This window comes from Octopus sinensis, linkage group LG4 (assembly GCF_006345805.1).
Source record: "Octopus sinensis linkage group LG4, ASM634580v1, whole genome shotgun sequence".
Taxonomy (NCBI): Eukaryota; Metazoa; Mollusca; class Cephalopoda; order Octopoda; family Octopodidae; genus Octopus; species Octopus sinensis.
Window position 1 is genome coordinate 17,699,962 of NC_043000.1, and position 7,432 is coordinate 17,707,393.

The window sequence follows — 7,432 nt, forward strand, 5'->3', positions numbered from 1 at the left end:
TGGTGTTAGTGGTGTTATGGGCTGTGATGAGCTATGTGGTGTTGGTGGAGGGGATTGCAGATGAGGTAGACGGATGTGAAGACTGCAGGGGGCTGTGGGACAGCCACGGGGCATGCATGGGCAGGAAGCGCATGTGGTCAGTTCGAGCAGAAACGGCAGCGTGCAAGGACGTGTTATTTCTTGACAGTGATCGCTCATCTCGCTAAGGTCAACAGGTAAGGTCTTTGAATTTCTTTCTCCTGTTTGCTTTTTCTGTCGTCCTTTTCCTCCATCACACTACAGTGTGTTTAAATTAACTGCCCTAAGGTTCTCCTTCCACTTGGAAAGCTCATAGGAAGCAAGGTCTAGGCTGTAGGGAGGGAAAGTGAACAAAAGCTGGTTATCAGGATGGAATTGTATCAAAAAGGAAGATCATCAAGTGCTTCCCAGTACATTTGCTTTACCTGGCCTTGTTGAGTCTGGGGGAGCCGGGACGCTTCCATGGGGCACTCTGTTTCTTGGTCTCTGAATCATAACTATGGATCCATCTTCGTCACAGGTCACCTGTGACTCAAGTGCTCTTGGATTAGAGGTAATGAGCTTAACCATCTCCCTGCTGCCACCAGCATGTCTTTTTTCTCTTCATCACTGAGCATTCTGGGAACAAACTGCACACATTTTGTACATGTTCAGATCTTCATGAATAATTCTGTGTACAGTTTCCACACCAACTTCATATTGTATGCTTGATGATTTTTTATTCAGAAAATCAAGGACTTTTCCCAACCAGCTCTGATGTTCTGATGTTCCTCTCCCTCCCACACTTTTCATCATCTCTTACCTCCACTTTGCTGTCCTTGAATCTCTTGTGCCAACAAAAAAAAAAAAGAAAGAAAGAATAAAGATGATCAGCTAATACTAATTACAGTTCTATATTTAAGAGATGAGGAATTATGTACATTATTTACATTATTTGCAATTCACTCTATAATGGCATATGGCGTAGTGGTTAAGAGCATGGGCTACTAACCCCAAGATACTGAGTTTGATTCCAGGCAGTGACCTGAATAACAACAACAACAACATCGAAAAATACCTTAGGAATGAGAACCCAGGTTCGAAATTTCCCCAAGACACCTGATGAAGGCTGGAGGGTATATCAGCTGAAACGTTGTGTTAACAACAAACAAGATGAAGGCAAATATCCGTCATACTCTTTTACTCTTTTACTTGTTTCAGTCATTTGACTGCGGCCATGCTGGAGCACCGCCTTTAGTCGAACAACTCGACCCCGGGACTTATTCTTTGTAAGCCTAGTACTAATTCTATTGGTCTCTTTTGCTGAACCGCTAAGTGACGGGGAGGTAAACACACCAGCATCGGTTGTCAAGCAATGCTAGGGGAACAAACACAGACACACAAACACACACGCATATATATATATACATATATACGACGGGCTTCTTTCAGTTTCCGTCTACCAAATCCACTCACAAGGCTTTGGTCGGCCCGAGGCTATAGCAGAAGACACTTGCCCAAGATGCCACGCAGTGGGACTGAACCCGGAACCATGTGGTTGGTTAGCAAGCTACTTACCACACAGCCACTCCTGCGCCTATCATGAGTTTCTGTAGCATTCTTGCCCAGTTTAACACAAAATTTTATTGCATAGAGCACTTCCAAATTGTCTTCATGTCCTGACTGCATTCTGCAAACTAGTTAGCTGTCACAAGCAGTGTTTAGTAAGCCACCTCCTTCAATCTGGAATATAAAAAAAGTTGGCAGGTCAGCTTATTAGATGTATAGTTGTGATATTCTAAAATTACAATAATCTAGGATAATCACAACTGCCATGCTTAAAATATGACTCAAAACTTCTATGGCTGTGTGGTAAGTAGCTTGCTAACCAACCACATGGTTCCGGGTTCAGTCCCACTGCGTGGCATCTTGGGCAAGTGTCTTCTGCTATAGCCTCGGGCCGACCAATGCCTTGTGAGTGGATTTGGTAGACGGAAACTGAAAGAAGCCTGTCGTATATATGTATATATATATGTATGTGTGTGTATGTGTTTGTGTTTGTGTGTTTGTCCCCCTAGCATTGCTTGACAACCGATGCTGGTGTGTTTACGTCCTCGTCACTTAGCAGTTCGGCAAAAGAGATCGATAGAATAAGTACTAGGCTTACAAAGAATAAGTCCCGGAGTCAATTTGCTCGACTAAAGGTGGTGCTCCAGCATGGCCACAGTCAAATGACTGAAACAAGTAAAAGAGTAAAGAGTAATATGTATATATTGGGTCAGCCCATAAATAATGTGTCTTTTTCAATTGCATGAACTAAAAGTCGGAGGGGGTCAGGATAAACTGGCTGCATCAACTTGCTAAAAAAGCAGGTAGTAATTTTACTTTCTGCTTATTCATGGTGCAAGTTTTGAAGAGTGCAGTTCGATTTTAACAGTTATTTTTCATAGCTATAATGGAAGTGACAAAGGTGCATACACTTGCGTCGGAAATTAATTAGCACTTCTCAAATTTCTACATTTTCTTATTATCAGAAACGAACTCGTTTTTAATCAAAAATTTATTAAAACATATCCCAGCATACCACATAATTGTTATTAATCGTGAAATTTAGTCAATATCTTGTTGCACCTCCTTTGGCAGCAATGACAGCTGCTACGCGGGTCGGCATGCTGTCTATGAGTGCCTGCAGGTACTGTGCAGGGTTGGCCCCTCATGCAGCAAGAAGTGCCCCAAACAGCTCGTGTCGGTTCCTGTATTGCTGCACATTCAAATCCCTACCCAATCGACTCCAGAGGTTCTCAATAGGGTTCAGGTCAGGTGACTGGCCAGCACGTACTCCTCGCCACCAAAGAGGTATCCCGTACTATCTCAACGTACTTTGCTGCGTTGATGTTGCCTTCGACGGCATAGAGCCGCCCAACACCACTGTAGCTGAACGCCCCTCACACCATCAGACCACCCCCACCATGCTTCATGGAGAGCAAATCAAGGGTGCTAATTAATTTCTGACGGTAGTGTATACAGCATATTTTGCATTATAAGTTCAATAAAGGCAACAGTGTTCATATCTACACTATCCACTTGTAATAACAAAATATGAACTCCCATCGGAATCTACATACCATGGACAAGAAGCATTTCTATCCATTCTACACATATATTTTTATTTTTATTTTTATTCTCTTATTTCCCTTTATTCTTCCTATATCCATCCTTTTCCAAAATAACTCCTTGTATTGAACTCTACTATTTCCCTCTAGTTAATTCTCTCATGTCATCTCTGATGAAGGGATATCCCTAACATCCCAGAAACAGCTGTAAGACTACCTTTCTCTTTATAAATGTCTTATAAATTCCACACAGCCTTGGCTTTGTTGTCTCATTTTATTTAACATATACATGCTCACACAAGACCCACATTAGACTCCTCACTCATATTATTATCGACCCTTGAGTCTAACTATGGTCTTCCCATAACACTTACATAACCTTACCTACCATCTTGGATCTTCAGGATACCAACACCTCTCACCTTATGTTATATAATATTCTGTTATGTTATATTATATTCATATTTAATGTAATATTGTAATATAAATAAATTATTGGATTGTCAATAGTATATCTATATTTAATTTATTTTTCTCTCTCTCTCTCTCTCTCTCTCTATATATATATATATATATATATTGGAAGGTTTGGAGATGATGTACAGGTATTATATATTAGAAGAAATGAGGTAATCAGAAGATCGGATGGTTTATATTTACAGATATTTATTTATATATTACATTTTTTACATATATATTAGCGCCTTCTCCATTCTAGGGGGTTTTCAAATCAAAAATTTGATTTGAAAACCCCACTAGAATGGGAGAAAGCGCTAATATATATGTAAAAAATGTAATAAATAAATAAATATCTGTAAATATAACCATCCGATCTTCTGATTACCTCATTTCTTCTAATATATATATATATATATATATATATATTGAGTGTGTGTAAGTGTGTGTACAAATATATATATATATGTATATATATATATATATATATATTATATATATATATATAATATATATATTATATATATATATACACTCACGGAGTGGTTGGCGTTAGGAAGGGCATCCAGCTGTAGAAACATTGCCAAATTAGACTGGAGCCTGGTGCAGCCTTCTGGCTTCCCAGAACCCCGGTCGAACCGTCCAACCATGCTAGCATGGAGAACGGACGTTAAACGACGATGATGATGATGATGATATATATATATATATATGTATATATATATATATATATATATATATATATATAATATATATATATATATACACTCAAGAAACGATTGTAGTGGCGGTTTTTTTGACTATTTATTAAAATTTTATGTATTAATAAGTCTTTCCTTGTTTGTTTTGCAAAATAGTGGTTTTGTCTCGAATAATATTTTATAATATTTTAATATAAAATCGATTTAATCCTAAATCTGATTTTTTCCCTGTAAATGGATTTATTCCCTAATATTTATTATTATATATATATATATATATATATATATATATATATATATATATATATATATATATATAGGTGCAGACATAGCTGTGTGGTAAGAAGCTTACTTCTGGGCAACATGATTCTGGGTTCAGTCCCACTGCAGGGCACCTTGAGGAAGCTTTGGTCCAACCAACAAGGCCTTGTGAGTGAATTTGGTAGGTGGAAACTGAAAGAAGGCCCATCATATATATATGCATTTATATTTATTTGATATATTTGTGTGTGCCTTAGTGTCTGTGTTTGCCCCCCCCACCCCCGCCCCCACCACCATGTGACAACTGGTGTTGGTATGTTTATGTTCCCGTAACTTTGCTGTTCAGCAAAAGTGGCTGATAGAATAAGTATCAGGCTTAACAAAAAATAAGTACTGGAGTCAATTCATTGAACTAAAAGAAAATGTTCAAGGTGGTGCTCCAGCATGTCCGCAGTCAAATGAATGAAACAAGTAAAAGAGTAAAAGAATATGTTTCTCGGTTATGAATTTGTGTTGCAAGATTCCTGATGTGAAACCATGTGTTGAAACGGATATTGTTGTACTTCAGGCTGGTCATTTCTTTTTTTTTTTTTGCCAAATAAACACACACTATACTCTTTTACTCTTTTACTTGTTTCAGTCATTTGACTGCGGCCATACTGGAGCACCGCCTTTAATCGAGCAACTCGACCCCGGGACTTATTCTTTGTAAGCCCAGTACTTATTCTATCGGTCTCTTTTTGCCGAACCGCTAAGTGACGGGGACATAAACACACCAGCTTCGGTTGTCAAGCAATGCTAGGGGGACAAACACAGACACAAAAACATACACGCATATATATATATTGATTGATTGATTGATTCTAGTTTCAGCTTATGAGCTGTGGCCATGCTGGGGCACCGCCATTATATATATATACATATATACGACAGGCTTCTTTCAGTTTCCGTCTACCAAATCCACTCACAAAGCTTTGGTCGGCCTGAGGCTATAGTAGAAGACACTTGCCCAAGGTGCCATGCAGTGGGACTGAACCCGGAACCATGTGGTTGGTAAACAAGCTACTTACCACACAGCCACTCCTGCGCCTATATATTTGTTTTTTATATGCTTATTACTGTTCTCATTTTAACTTGTGTCCATTATCCAGAAATCTTTCATCACACATCTGTGACCTCTTCAGCAACACCTTCAGTCTTCGTGTGTACTCCTGTTCCACTTAGTCCATTCTCTAATGGGAGCAGGAGCACACACGAGGATGGAAAGTGTTGCAGAAGTGGTCACAGATGTGTGACAAAAGATTTCCAGACAATGGACATCAGTTAAAATAAGAACAGTAATAGACGAGTGAAGAATGAATATACAGGGCGTGTGTGTTTATTTGGCAAAAGCAAAATGACCATCCCAAAATACAACACTATATAAGTCTATTTTAAAATAAACAATATGTCATTATCGTTATTTCAACGTCCACTTACCCATGCTTGCATGGATTGGATGGAATTTGTTGGGGCAGATTTTCTAATGTGGATGACCTTCCTGTCACCAACACACACCTCATTCCAAGTAAGGTGATATTTACCCATGACCAGACATGTCTCAGAAGATTGGAAATGAAAGATGCCTGATGGTGACACTCACCGCTAACTCACAATGTCAAGGCCAGGAGACAGTAACATACACACACATACAAACATGCACACACTTACACACACACACACCACACACACACACACACAGTGGGCTTAATTTAGTTTCTGTCTACCAAATCCATTTATAAGGATTCACTCTTTCATTTGTTTTAGTCATTTGACTGCGGCCATGCTAGAGCACCGTCTTTAGTCGAGCAAATCGACCCCAGGACTTATTCTTTGTAAGCCTAGTACTTATTCTATCGGACTCTGTTGCTGAACCGCTAAGTTACGGGGACACAAACACACCAGCATCGGTTGTCAAGCGATGTGGGGTGGGGGGCAAACACAGACACAAACATACACACACACATACATATTTATATATATATACATATATACGACGGGCTTCTTCCAAATCCACTCACAAGGCTTTGGTCGGCCCGAGGCTATAGTAGAAGACACTTGCCCACGGTGCCAAGCAGTGGGACTGAACCTGGAACCATGTGGTTGGTAAGCAAGCTACTTACTATACAGCCACTCCTGCGCCTTTGGAAAGCTAGCAGTTGTCCATTGCAGGTCTTTTCTTTCTATGTTACCAATATTAGTTGAAAAGCAAAAGAGAGATTATATAACTTTGCACTAGTGTTGCTTCGGGAATTGCCAGAAAGTAATTGAAGACAACACTGGATCTGCCTCAGAAAATTCAGCTCCTAATTTGTAGGCAATTAAATTGATCCACCACATTTGTTTGATAGTGGCACTATTTGGTTTTATTAACCACAGGAGGACAAAAGCAAGGTTGACCTCATCAGGATATAAATGTAGAATGAAAAGAGCCATTACAAATGCACAATTGCTGCGAGGCGTTTTGTCCAGTGCTCTAGCAATTCTGCCATCGATCACTTTCTCTCTCCCTCTCTCTCTCATACACACACACACACACATCTGTGTATTTGTGTGTGTGCATGTGTACATGTCTATATATGAATATATATATATATATATATATATATATGTGTGTGTGTGTGTGTGTGTGTGTGTGTATATTACTCTTTTACTCTTTTATTGGTTTCAGCCATTGACTGCGGCCATGCTGGAGCACCGCTTTAGTCGAGCATATCGACCACGGGACTTATTCTTTGTAAGCCCAGTACTTATTCTACCGGTCTCTTTTGCCGAACCGCTAAGTGACGGGGACATAAAAAACCCATCGGTTGTCAAGCAATGCTAGGGGGACAAACACAGACCAACAAATACACACACATACAC

General features: G+C 39.5%; 1 long non-coding RNA gene across 1 annotated transcript in view; it reads right to left on the reverse strand.

Moving 5' to 3' along the window:
- Positions 1 to 4,319: 4,319 nt before the first annotated feature.
- Positions 4,320 to 7,432, reverse strand: part of LOC118762891 — a 22,896-nt gene continuing 19,783 nt past the window's right edge. Inside the window, exon 3 of the long non-coding RNA XR_004998642.1 lies at positions 4,320 to 4,333. This is a non-coding gene — a long non-coding RNA (uncharacterized LOC118762891). The remainder of the gene's footprint in view (positions 4,334 to 7,432) is intronic.